The 14,924-nt window shown below is 41.4% G+C and overlaps 1 pseudogene; it reads left to right on the top strand.

Moving 5' to 3' along the window:
* The first annotated feature begins 218 nt into the window (after positions 1-218).
* LOC124799620 lies at positions 219-336 on the top strand (annotated as a pseudogene).
* The last annotated feature ends 14,588 nt before the right edge of the window (positions 337-14,924 follow it).

Here is a 14,924-nt window from a genome sequence, read left to right as displayed (position 1 = left end):
CTTAGGGCCGCTGTCATTCCTAAAACCCTATAAATCTGGATACGCAGGATTAGATCAGGCGGCCATATGGAAGCACACAATGAGGAGCCTTCCAAACCATGCCGGTTGCTGATAGCGCAGTCCGACATGAATACGCAGCATCTCCGTGTCTTTCACAACAATCATTCAACATCTGAGGCTATTCTCGCTCTTTATATTTCCCACCTAGCCTTGTAACAGGCAACGGCCTTGCCGCAGTGGATACACCGGTTCCCGTGAGATCATCGAAGTTAAGCGCTGTCGGGCGTGGTCGGCACTTGGATGGGTGACCATCCAGGCCGCCATGCGCTGTTGCCATTTTTCGGGGTGCACTCAGCCTCGTGATGCCAATTGAGGAGCTACTCGACCGAATAGCAGCGGCTCCGGTCAAAGAAAACCATCATAATGACCAGGAGAGCGGTGCGCTGACCACACGCCCCTCCTATCCGCATCCTCATCTGAGGATGACACGGCGGTTTGATGGTCCCGATGGGCCACTTGTGGCCTGCAGACGGAGTACTTTTTTAGCCTTTAACAACACTAAACGCGAACGACGCCAATGCATTGTTCTGAGCGTTCTACCTGTCTCATAGGATTACAACTCTAATCATTTACATACCAGCTGCTTGTGTAATTTTCCGGTTGACTTTCAAAAATGTTCAAATGTGTGTGAAATCTTATGGGACTTAACTGCTTAGATCATCAGTCCCTAAGCTTACACACTACTTAACCTAAATTATCCTAAGGACAAACACACACACCCATGCCCGATGGAGGACTCGAACCTCCGCCGGGACCAGCCGCCACAATCCATGACTGCAGCGCCTCAGACCGCTCGGCTAACTCCTCGCGGTCCGGTTGACTTTCAACGAACTTTAAAACCTACCACCTGCTTTAGCCGTGTCTGACTGTGACCAGACCTTAGCTGTCTAAATGGTACACAACGTCATTCACAGGTGAAAAGACAGACTTGTCAAAACCAGCTGCATTTTCATGGCTAGTGTAGGAGACAACTTTACACTATTTTTCTTGATGCTCTAAGTGGCAATATCGGCACTGTCGTCTGAAATATTTGGTGTAGCGTGGCACTGACTCTTGTGATTTTCCTGCAACCTGTTCCCGCAATAAGAAATATTGCATGTAAAACCACAGATTCTAAATTACCGTTGTAAAATAGTTTCCATGTGTTTAGCCTTTATGTACGAATCGTTAAATGTTTTGGCGACCATAAAACTCTGTGTGCAAATACAGTTTGTACAAACTACACATGTGGGTGTTCTTGGTAATTGTAGTTCAGGAACGCTGGGTGCTGGTTGTTAATGTCACTTCAGAGCTGGTATCTCATTCGGTAGTGAGAAGCTGGTCACATTAAATGACTTGGTAGAGTCAGTGTGTAATGAAACACTGACAGACGCCATGTGAATTTACTGCATCGTCTTCAGATTTTCTCGTACAAATTTTTTGCTGTTTCTGGCCTTGAGTCCGAAGACTGGTTTGATGCAGCTCTCCACACTAGGCTATCTTGTGACGACCATCTCTGCATGACTCTTGCAACATACGTCTATTTTAAACCGGCTTACCGTATTTAAACTTTGGTCTCCCTCTTAAGTTTTTATGCTTCACACTTTCATCCACTACCAAATTAACTATTCCTTGATGTGGAAGTGTGTGTCTATTAACTTACACGTTCCTTTACTCAAGTCGTATCATAAATTACTTTTCTCCTCAATTACATGCGCTACTTTTTCATTAGTTATCCGATTTAACTATCTTATCTTAAGCATTCTTAACAGAACACATTTTAAATGCTTGAATTCTAATTTCGTCTGTACTGTTTACGGTTCACATTTCGCTACCACGTAAAGCTATATTCCAACAAAGCACTTTCAGAAAAGACTTTCTAGCACCTAAATTTGAATTAGTGGGTCTCTGTTCAGGGATCATAATGTCCGTTCAGTATTGTATGATACTGTAAATACTACGATAATAAATATCACATTACGTAATTCAGTTGAGTTAGAACGGGCATTACAGAGTGTAATAACTATAAGCGAGGCAGACAAAAATAGGTATGTGATGGACGAGTGAAGAGATAATAGAAGAAAACACAGAAATGTTCAGGAAAAAAAATGAATAATGTCCAGGGGACCATCATAAATCGCGGTGACTTCAGCGTGATTAGTGTCTTTGCATAAAAGTGTTGCTTCTGTTTATTTCATTACCCGTTTCTTCCAGTTACCTTACAGGAAAGGCCGCTGAACCCGATGGGATACCAGTTCGATTTTACATAGAGTATGCTAACGAACTTGCCCCCCTTCTTGCAGCGGTGTACCGTAGGTCTCTAGAAGAGCGTAGCGTTCCAAAGGATTGGAAAAGGGCCCAGGTCATCCCCGTTTTCAAGAAGGGAAGTCGAACAGATGTGCAGAACTTAGACCTATATCTCTAACGTCGATCAGTTGTAGAATTTTGGAACACGTATTATGTTCGAGTACAATGACTTTTCTGGAGACTAGAAATCTACTCTGTAGGAATCAGTATGGGTTTCGAAAAAGACGATCGTGTGAAACCCAGCTCGCGCTATTCGTCCACGAGACTCAGAGGGCCATAGACACGGGTTCACAGGTAGATGCCGTGTTTCTTGACTTCCGCAAGGTGTTCGATACAGTTCCCCTCAGTCGTTTAATGAACAAACTAAGAGCATATGGACTATCAGACCAATTGTGTGATTGGATTGAAGAGTTCCTAGATAACAGAACGCAGCATGTCATTCTCAGTGGAGAGAAGTCTTCCGAAATAAGAGTGATTTCAGGTGTGCCGCAGGGGAGTGTCATAGGACCGTTGCTATTCAGAATATACATAAATGACCTTGTGGATGACATCGGAAGTTCACTGAGGCTTTTTGGAGATGATGCTGTGGTGTATCGAGAGGTTGTAACAATGGAAAATTGTACTGAAATGCAGGAGGATCTGCAGCGAATTGACAGGTGCAGGGAATGGCAATTAAATCTCAATGTAGACAAGGGTAATGTGCTGCGAATACATAGAAAGATAGATCCCTTATCATTTAGCTACAAAATAGCAGGTCAGCAACTGGAAGCAGTTAATTCCATAAATTATCTGGGAGTACGCATTAGGAGTGATTTAAAATGGAATGATCATATAAAGTTGGTCGTCGGTAAAGCAGATGCCAGACTGAGATGCACTGGAAGAGTCCTAAGGAAATGCAATCCGAAAACAAAGGAAGTATGTTACAGTACGCTTGTCCGCCCACTGCTTGAATACTGCTCAGCAGTGTGGGATGCGTACCAGATTGGGTTGGTAGAAGAGATAGAGAAGATCCAACGGAGAGCAGCGCGCTTCGTTATAGGATCGTTTAGTAATCGCGAAAGCGTTACGGAGATGATAGATAAACTCCAGTGGAAGACTCTGCAGGAGAGACGCTCAGTAGCTCGGTACGGGCTTTTGTTAAAGTTTCGAGAACATACATTCAACGAAGAGTCAAGCAGTATATTGCTCCCTCCTACGTATATCTCGCGAAGAGACCATGAGGATAAAATCAGAGAGATTAGAGCCCACACAGAAGCATACCGACAATCCTCCTTTCCACGAACAATACGAGACTGGAATAGAAGGGAGAACCGATAGAGGTACTCAGGGTACCCTCCGCCACACACCGTCAGGTGGCTTGCGGAGTATGGATGTAGATGTAGATAGATGTACTGTACTGCAGCCGTCCCTTCTCTGTACGGCCCAAGTTTAATTGTTACGTGGCACTGACACATCATGCGGAAGTTACTGCTATCTTTAAGTTTGGTACACCAGTGTATACAGACGAAAAAGGAAGCAAAACTGAGTTTAAACATTTGTTAGATAAAGCTATCAGAACATTCCTGGCATTTGGACTTGATGGAGGGTTTCAAATTTTGCAAAATGTCCACGTACCGCTGTCCATTACTTACGGCGCCATGTTCCAGAAAGTCGACCAGCAGTAGGATTGACGGAAGGCGTCGTCCTGTTGCAGGACAATGCCCGCCCGCTATTGCCAAGTTTGTTTCGACTGTGTAGCAGTCGTTTCGCTGGGAAACTCTTACCATCCTCCGTACAGTCCCAAAATCTCCCCACGCAATTTCCATATTTTTGCAGACTTTAAGGGAGACAATCGTAGCCGTCGATATGCTTCGGATGAAGAGTTGCACGACTCATCACAATCATGGATCCATAGGCAACCGCAAACATTTGTCGATGTAGGGAATCACCATCTTGTCTCACAGTCTGATAAATGTATTAACAATTATGGCGATTACTTTTGAAATAATAAACAGTTTACTTACTTTTTTCCATCTGTTAATTTTCATTTGACTGCCCGTTACATAACTGATCATAACAAGAAACCGCAGCGAAGACAATTAGCCTCTACCTTGGAATGTGAAAATACGTATACGTGGATAGTTATAAGAAAAGCAAGAGAAAGGAACAAGAAATACAGAGTCACAAATTATAACCTGCGAAATACAGATGCAAAAAGACAGCTCCCGCTTCATATAGGAATTGACATAGCATTCGATACGGACAGAAAACTGTAATCAGGTCAGAGGCGAAATTGTTTACTGAATATGACCTTCAACCCAGATTATATATTCTTTCAATGCTTACAGCACCGTCGTCGTAGTATTGTATTTTTTCAACAGTATTCAGACTGATTTCATGCAGCCCACCACAACTTCCTCTCCTATGCCTACATCTACATCAACACATGTCTTCCACCGTCTTCAGTTATTTGTAAGATGTTACCCTCTAGTGCCCTGGAAGCTATTCGCTGATGTCTTAACGTACGGTATGTCCAATCATCTTGTCCCTTTTTGTCAGTGTGCTCCATACTTCCTTTCCTCGCCGGTTCTCCGGTGAACCTCCTCATTTCTTATCAGCCCATCTACTTTTCAACATCCTTCTACAGCACCACAGTTCGAACGCTTCGATTCTCTTCATTTTTTGGTTTTGCCGCAGCCTGTGATTAATTTCGATGCAACGCTATTCTCCAAATGTACATACTTAGAAATTTAATCGTCAAATTAAGGCTGATGTTTGATACAGGTAGACTTCTTTAGCCAGGAATGCCCTCTTTATCTGCACTACTGTGCTCTTAATGTTCTGCTTGCTTCGTCTGTCACATATAACTCCGCTTGCATCGTAGCAGAATTCATTCACTTCATCTACTTTGACATCATTATGATGTTAAGTTCATCGCTTATCTCATTCTGCTGCTGATCATTACTTTCGTTTTTCTTCGTTTTTCTTCTGAACTCATTACACTGTTCATTCCACTCAACAAGTCCTGTAATTATTCACTTTCAGCGAGGAGAACAGTGTAATTAGCGAATCTTATCACTGAGATCCTTTCACTCTGAATTTTAATCACACTTCTGAACCTTTCATTTGTTTCCGTCATTGCTCGTTCAATGTAAAGACTGAACAGTAGGGCGAAAGAATGCATTCCTGTCTAACACTGTTTTTAATCCGAGCACTTCGTTCTTGGTTGTGAAACCGTATTCAGCTGAAAGAAATTGAAGTGGCAACTAATATTAAAGCTCACGCGAGTAGGTAACGAGTTTTATCGCAGTCGTTGCTGTTATAAGTGAATTATTATGGGATTCTCTTCAGCAACAATATCCAATGTTCGACTGCCAAACTAAATTTATCAAATTTGGCCTTCAGGGGGATAACAATGATGTGACAGTGTTTTACTTAAATGGCGACATCAGTAGTGGTGAAGGCGCTTAACTTTGGTTAGACGTCGCACAAAGTTGGAAGCAGCGACTTTAAATTCATTTCCAAATATTTAGTAGCGGAGAGAAACGAATAAGCATAGAACGCTACTGCAGTACGAAAGTCTACCAGTTATATTCCAAGGTGGACGACAGGTTATTAAAATTCACGATCGTTAAAGGTGCAACAAATCCTGTCTTTATCTGCCAAGTATAACTGACAGCTGACCTTACCCCAGTATTTCAAGGCACAAGTTGAGTAACGTGGTTGTCTCTCATTCATACTATTTCCAGAGAAACATGTGATATCCCAGAAAAAACCCCTGAGAAAACTGAGTTCAATTACAAACGCAGAGACGGCCTATGTAAAAGATTTTTTTAAAGTTGATGTTAATAAGGGATTGAGGGATTGATTTCACTCGTGTTGGTGAACTTACAGGTGGCAGTTTCGTTCAAGATTTATCGTAGAGTTCAGAACTTTTGCTTGGATTTATATCCGCTATCCCTTGATACGACTGATAGATACGCATATGGATAGAATTCGTATTTTTGTGATACAAAAGTTATGAAATGATGAAGGATGGGAGGAGGGCAGAATTCAGCAGCTTCCTCTGCGAACCAACAGTTGAAAACAGTTATTAAAGATTGTATACTTCATTTTCTTAGTCCACATGCGTAGTAAATCGCTGGCTGATTTTTCCTTGTCGTATTGCAATTAATGAACGCCGTTTCTATTGGATACTGCGTCTACCAGCGTTGGATAATTAGCTGGATCGTACATGCTGCAATTTTTCCCTTCGCAGTGTAGTAAAATAATTATACTGTACTTTTCTGTCAAGAATTTAATTAGAGGTGGTCGATGCATTGTACCTACTTACACCAGGTTCTAACTTACACAGACGGCGGGTGTGTGGAATGTTTCTTTTTCACTTTTTTTTGTTTATTAAAACAACCGTATAAGTACATAAGCACAAAAACAAAATAATGAAGTTCTGGAACTGTTGCAACACGAATTGTATCCTACAATAGACTGAAGAACACATTTCAATATAGTGCCATTTGTAAGCTTACAAAATAGAACAAAATATTAAACTGGCAGTAGCATCTTCAGTCCAGACAGAGACCTAGAACCAAAACGCAAACATGTTAAAGAGAATTACAATATATTTGACTGTCTTAACTAGAATGGCAGTTCTGTCAATTGATTCACAACCATCCAAACTCAAAGTCATTTGGAGCATACAAACGGATAACAAGGACATGCACAGGAAACATAAATTTGAAAACGTCAAAATGAAGTTAATAACACCATTGAGAAGTCGGGAGCAGTCCTAGGAACAGGTGTAACCCCTTATTCATTGTGTATTTTGTACGCTACATCGTCTTGCATGGGATTTGTGTCCTTACCGGCGTCGAGAATGACCCTACGCCTTGTTTTTCAAAAATTATGTCTAACATGCATAGCAAACATCTTCCTGAAATTTGGGTAACGTTTCATCTTCCAACGTGCCGTTCTCATGTAAGCCTCGAAACTAATGAGACTGGTTCAAATGGTTCAAATGGGTCTGAGCACTATGGGACTTAACATCTGAGGTCATCAGTCCCCTAGAACTTAGAACTACTTAAACCTAGCTAACCTAAGGACATCACACACATCCATGCCCGAGGCAGGATTCGAACCAGCGACCGTAGCAGTCCCGCGGTTCCGGACTGAGCGCCTAGAACCACGAGACCACCGCGGCCGGCACTAATGAGATTATCTTCACTATTGTAGATGATGATATATGTCACAAACTGTCCTAACAGCCACATCACGGTGTTGTTCTTGGTAGCGGGAAAATGTTTCGTGTCCGGCCAGAGCAGGATGTCGGTGCAGTGGCTGGCCGGGCTGCTGCGGGTAATCAGACCCAGCCTCTGCTGCACCCATTTCCAGTTAATGAGATGACCGCCACAAGTGAAGCGATGACCTATGTCGCTAGTCCAAGAATCAATCCTACTCCGCAGGGAAAGAATGGTAGTGACTGAATCTAACATCAGATAAAAATAAGAATAACGACCCTCGCGGCAGACGGTGGAAGAGATGGAGTGGTGAACGCACGTGTATGGCTTTGTTCTGCACGGTAACGGGAGAGCAGCTAAACACTATAACGATAGGTTTTCATTACAAAACTGCACTTCTCATCGGAACTGGACTAGGATAGAGTGTGCCGAAATGACGTTTTTGCCTTGTTATTAATATGGCTACACCCTGATGAGCATTCAGTGAAGTGACCAGAACTGCTTACCAGAAGAGCGTCGCTCTCCCATGTCACCTTGCGGCTTCCCATTGTTGTCGGGACAAGCGAGAAACAGAGGAATTACAAGTGTGATGACAGCGAGCATACTTCGTACGGCCTCGCCGCGCTCCAAGTGACTTCTGTCGGTACGGTACTCTTTGACGTCGTCTTCTGGATGATGATTTTAGCTGCTTGAAACTGCAGAAATGAAAGTCATCTCCCGGTTCTTGTAGAAGCCCAAAGGATTTGTCGGTCTGGTTTGGTGTTGCGACGGATCATAGCTCTCAATGTACAGCAAGAACGTCGGAAAATTAAAACTGTGTTTCAAATTAGTACTCTTCATTCTTGACTTCGTCAACCATTTACTAGTTTCTTAGTGCCAGTGTCTCATATTATTTGTATGAATTACGTGAGAGGGGTCAATTCTCACGGAAGATTGAAATGTGCTTCACCTAGGTATCATAAACTGCTGGTAATATTTCGGTGATATATAGAGAGAGAGACTTAGCAATATTTGTTCATATTATTCAGTCAAACTTAGAATATTCTTAGGTAGTCGCGAAAGCAGAGAAACAACAAAGTAGACGAGCGCAATGCTTCAGAATGCAGAAATTAATATTTTAATAGCTGTGATTAGGCACTGAACAGATTATAGTAAAATGGATGCCAATATGAAAAAAATTGAAATTAGAACTCGTTTTTGCTGTGATCCACAAATACAATTAGGGGTACCTTCAACAGAGAGCGCTGTGAAGTCGAAACAGACTAATTCCTAAATCGTTAATTAAATAGTAGTAAGAAGATGGAGTTAAAATGAGAAAATAACTCCAACTGGGAGCACAGAACAATGACGTCACTTCTGCCTTTGGAACTGGCGGCGATGCAGTCATGTAGCGTTCATGCAGCTGAACGGAAGTGAAATAGGTGGGAATACCTCGTAAGTGCAGCACGTCGAGGAGACTAACAATTGTAGTACAAGGAAGCGGTTAGTTTAGCGACACCGGTCACACGCAGTGAACCAATGGCTGGAAATGGGCCAGCTCCGATCCCGCACACTTTAGGATCGTGAGCTGATTTTCTAACGGCTCAAACACCGGGACAGGGTTTCATTGCGTGTGACTAGGACGTCTCTAGGTTACGGCCGCTACCAGCCTCTCTCAAGCCGACGCTTCCTGTCTGTGAAACGTTACAATGAGAGCTACCGAAAAACACGCTGCGAGGCTGTGTGGTTTACTATAGTGACTCATGCCATACTTGTGGCTACTATTTAAACAAAAACAGTGAAGTATAAATTCACACATCTACAAATCTACAACGGTTCTCCATAACTGGTAAGGAGTTCTTCTCCTCAGAAAGCTGTGACATTTGTAGTAACAGATACTGAAGCACTAAGAGCGTAGTACATTATACGAAAACTTGGGAGTACAATTGCTCTTTTTTTGCCTGTTTAAGGAAACTGGAGATGGGGACTTGCCAGAATTTTGAAAGTTGCTGCATAGTACTTGCAACAACCAGGATTGTCAGGAAAAAATGTGAGGTGAAAATAAGAGGGCTATTCATTTATTAAGGTCAGATCGGTCGCGAAATGGAGACCATAGTGAAAATCCGACGAAGCTTTGCAAAAACGCATCGGGCAGTGTGTCTAGGACCATCGATCGCATCACGTCGCTCTCTTCAGTCCTGAGGTCGCAGTGAGGACGTGAAGATGCCTAGGAAGTAGTGTCTGCCGCCAAGTATGAGAGCTTGCTGAGAGATTTCTCTCGAATTCACGCAGCCCACATAACGTAACTGTAGTGCATTTCCTTTTTCGTGACAATTCTCGGGCGCACATTACGGAGGAAATGAAGACGTTGCTAGAGGATCTTCGATGGGAAATGTTCGATCCCCTACCATACAGCCCGGACTTGCTCTCTGATTTTCATCTCTGCTCAGATTAACCGCTGGCTATGAAGACGGCATTTTGGCACTGACAACGAGCTGCAGACCAGGTAGGGAACTGGCGGAAAGCACAGACGGTTACTTTCTATGGCGAAGGCATTGGAAAATTTGCACGAAGCTACGAGAAATGTGTAAGTCGGGTTGAGTTGGGTTGATTTGGTGGAGGAGACCAAACAGCGAGGTCATCGGTGTCATTGGATTAGGGAAGGATGGGGTATGAAGTCGCCGCACCCTTTCAAAGGAACCATTCCGGCATTTGCCTGATGCGATTTAGAGAAATCACGGAAAACCTAAATCGGGATTGCCGGACGCGGAATTGAACCGTCGTCCTCCCGAATGCGAGTCCAGTGTGCTAACCATTTCGCCACTTCGCTCGGAGCTGTGACTATGCGGAGAAGTATCTGGAAGGTGTAGATACTTGTTGCAATAAAACCTTTTTGATTTTCACTGTGGTTTCCATTTCGCGACGATTGGACCTTAATAAACGGATAGCCTTCGAATTTTCCTAATTTTGCAGTAACACACACATTATTTCATTCTGTGAAGTATGCTATTATATGTGAAATGATAACAAAGAAAAAATAATAATAACCCATATATTGATAAGAAAATAGGCTAATATGAATCAAAAATGAAACCATAGTACTAGCCGTCGTGTCTTGGAATTTCGGGCAGTTAAAGGCAATGATGGACAGAAAAAGAAATAAACAGAAGAGTGAAAATGATGAGGAGTGCTGCTGGTAAACCAGACAGTGATTTTAAAACTAAGCTTTCGGTATATCTAGAAAAGGAAACTTACAATCAGTATGAGTTACTAGTTTTACTTATGACGGAGAGACATGCACTTTTAATGCAAAAAGTATTGAGAAAATGAGGTTTGGTCAGCGATCAATGGGGAGATGCCGGTTGGGAATTACTGAGAGAGCCAAACAGATCAGACAACAGGCTGTAGAGGAAAATGTAATTATGATGGTAGTGAAGTGAAATGAAATGGGGTGTACAAACATGAAGCCTGCCGAATGGATGATAGTTGTACCAGTAACATTCCTTACTGACTGTCATGTGTCTTATTCATGTTTGATAAGATCCGCTATAGTCGTAATAAAATTATATTTTCCAATAAAAGGAAAGTAAAACCAGATTTCAGGACAACAGTCCCATCCTCAGATGCGTAGGATGTCCATACGAGACAACTAGCAGAGGTTAATACAATGAGTCTCTGGTACATGGCATGAAAGCAGAAAATCCATACATATTCCTAGGCCGGATAGGAAACCTCTCAAAGAGCAGGTCGGTGGTCCAAGGTGAACTTCAATGTGTGGTTGGTACGGTACTAGATAGGCGAATATGCTGTAGTGTGAACGAAAGGCCGGCTACCTCGCTTTATGTGGAAGTCTGTTTGCGACACTCTTAAGCCCGGACCACAGCTCTGCTCTTCGAGAGGTTTTCCGCTCAGGCTAGGAATATATGAGATCGATTTTCTCCTTATATGCCGTGTAACAGAGGGTCACTAAATTAACAGATGTTAGTTGACTCATATGGACAATCCACGCATCTTGAGAAGAGGCTGTTGTTCTGAAACCTTGTTGTATTTTCCTTTTACTGGCAAAAGAAACATTGCAACTGTAGCGGATGTTATCAATTACTAATCCTTGAATTCTTAACTAAATTCCTATTCCAAAAGTTAAGACCGAGACAACGTAATAAAGGCACCAAGGTGGATGATATTTAAATGCGCGTAAGGGTACTATACAGGCATATCGCTGAATACAGCTGTTTGTGTCTTCAATTTAACCAAGAAATTCGGAAACAGCTGCGCAAATTGGAAAGTTATTTTATTTTATTTCATTTTCGCTATCAGTTTCGGCAGTTCAATATGTCACCATCAGGCCCCATATGGACCTATCAAAAATTACCGGTATTGGCATACTGACGTCATCTGTTTCTGGATGACGTGAATTTGTATTCGAGGGAAGCACTTGAGATACAAATTCACGACATCCAGAAACACATGGCGCCAGTATGCCAATATAAATAATTTTTGAGGGGTTCATATGGGGCTGAAAATGGCATACTAAGTTGCCGAAACCGGTAGCGCAATTAAAATAAAATAATTTCTCAATTTGCACTACTTTTTGGCGAATTTCTTTTTTAAATATTTGACCAGCTGCTGTCCCACTTCCAATATGGATCAACAGAGTTGGTGTCTTCAGTATGAAGGCTCGTTTGATACAGCACAGGAAGACTGTATGTATATCAAACTCAATGAAAGGTTTGCTAACGAAAACTGAGAAGTAGAAAACATTTTTATAATCATATTTTAAATGTCGTAGAGAAAATAGGATCCAGCTATTCATTAGAAAATGCAAGGCAATATATGGAAGAGGTAATACCTATTCAGTTTGATAAAATTGAAATTCAACCCACTTCTCCTACTGAAATTAGGAAAATAATAAATACACTCAAAAGCAATAGTTTACATTGAATTGATGGCATTTCCAACAGAGTACTAAAAGCTTGTTCTCAACAGATATGTTGGATTCTGAGCCACATACGTAGTAGCTCACTGAAACAGAGCATTTTTTCAGACAGACTGAAGTACGCTGTTGTTAAACCATTGTGTAAGCAAGGGGACAGGTCTGATGCTAACAACTAACGCGCAATCTCACTTCTGACAGCTTTATCCAAAATACTTGAAAAAGCAATGTATTCAAGAGTAGCATCAAATATTTGTAAAAATGAAGTACTAACAAAATGTCAGTTTGGTTTTCAGAAAGGCTTTTCATCAGAAAATTCAGTATATGCTTTTACTGATCAAATGTTAAATGCTTTGAATAACCGAACATCACCGATTGGGATATTTTGTGATCTTTTAAAGGCTTTTGACTGTGTGAAACACGAAATTCTTCTAGATAAGCTTAAGTATTGTGGTATAATTGGGGCAGTGCACAAATAGTTTCATTCACATTTAACTGGAACAATGCAGAAGGCTGAAATTAACGGTAGAGATAGTCTGCAAAAATCAGCACTGCCCTCTAACTGGGGAGATATCATGAATGGCGTTCCACAGGGTTCAGTCTTGGGTCTCTTATTGTTCTTAATATACATTAATGACTTGCCACTCTATATTCATGAAGATGTAAAGCTAGTTATTCTTTGCTGATGATACAAGTATAGTAATCACATCCAACAAACAAGAAACAGCTGATAAAATTGTAAATAATGTCTTTTAGAAATTTTTAAGTGGTTCTCTGCAAATTGACTCTCACTAAATTTTGAGAAAACACAGTACATAGAATTCTGTAGAGTAAATGGCGTAGCACCATTGATAAATACAGACTTTCTACAGAAGTCTGTTGCTAAGGCAGAGTATTCAAAATTTCTGGGTGTGTGCATTGATCAGAAATCGAACTGGAAGAAACACATCGATGATCTGCTGAAACAGTTAGGTTCAGCTACTTATGTCATTAGGCTATTGCAAATTACGGTGATAAAATATCAGTAAATTAGCCTACTATGCCTGTTTTCCTCATGACATCATATTTCGAGCTAATTCTTCACTAAGAGAAAAAGTACTCATTGCACAAAAGCGTGTAATCAGAATAATAGCTGGAGCCCATACAAGATCACCTTGCAGACATTTGTTCAAGGAACTCGGGATGCCCGCATCTCGTGGTCGTGCGGTAGCGTTCTCGCTTCCCACGCCCAGGTTCCCGGGTTCGATTCCCGGCGGGTTCAGGGATTTTCTCTGCCTCGTGATGGCTGGGTGTTGTGTGATGTCCTTAGGTTAGTTAGGTTTAAGTAGTTCTAAGTTCTAGGGGACTGATGACCATTGATGTTAAGTCCCATAGTGCTCAGAGCCATTTGAACCATTTTTTGAACTCGGGATATTCACAGTACCTTAGCAATGCATATATTCGCTTATAAGATTTGCTATTAAAAACCCATCGCAATTCAAAAATAATAGCGAAATGCATAGCTACAACACTGGAAAAAATGATGTTTGTTGTTGTTGTGGTCTTCAGTCCTGAGACTGGTTTGATGCAGCTCACCATGCTACTCTATCCTGTGCAAGCTTCTTCATCTCCCAGTACTTACTGTAATCTACGTCCTTCTGAATCTGCTTAGTGTATTCATCTCTTGGTCTCCCTCTATGATTTTTACCCTCCACACTGCCCTCCAATGCTAACTTTGTGATCCCTTGATGCCTCAGAACATGTCCTACCAACCAGTCCCTTCTTCTTGTCAAGTTGTTCCACAAACTCCTCTTCTCCTCAATTCTATTCAATACCTCCTCATTAGTTATGTGATCTACCCATCTAATCTTCAGCATTCTTCTGTAGCACCACAATTCGAAAGCTTCTATTCTCTTCTTGTCCAAACTATTTATCGTTCAGGATAATGTTCACTATTTTAGATTAAATCTGACTTTGGCACAGAAAAGGGTGATTATGCTGCCACAAAAATCTTTGATAATTTTGTAAATAGCATTAAAAGTCTGACAGACAGACAACCAGCATTTAAAAACAAATTAAAATAATTTCTGTATGACAATAACTTCTACTCAATAGATGCGTTTTTAGATATGAATTAGCAACTGTAAAAAAATTAATTATTTTGAGTAGAGAAAACTTATTTTAAACTGATATGTTCCACATCATTACGAAATGTCTTATTCATGATATATGGAACAAGTATTAATGTAATATAATGTAAATGTGATACAGTTCTCAGCACTAGTGTAACCTGTGCAAGACTACTCATCTCCGCATAACCATTGCAAACTACATCCACTTGAACAGTCGTACTTTATTCAAGCCTTGGTATTCCTGTGCGATATTTACCGCCACATATCCTTTCATTACTAATTTACTATTTCAACTATCTCTTGACATTTTCGCGACTGTCCTGTGATCTTATATTTGTAACA

This window comes from Schistocerca piceifrons, chromosome 5, assembly GCF_021461385.2.
Source record: "Schistocerca piceifrons isolate TAMUIC-IGC-003096 chromosome 5, iqSchPice1.1, whole genome shotgun sequence".
In the NCBI taxonomy this organism is placed as follows: domain Eukaryota; kingdom Metazoa; phylum Arthropoda; class Insecta; order Orthoptera; family Acrididae; genus Schistocerca; species Schistocerca piceifrons.
The sequence above is the reverse complement of the archived record's forward strand: the minus strand, read 5'-3'. Positions and strand labels throughout refer to the sequence as shown.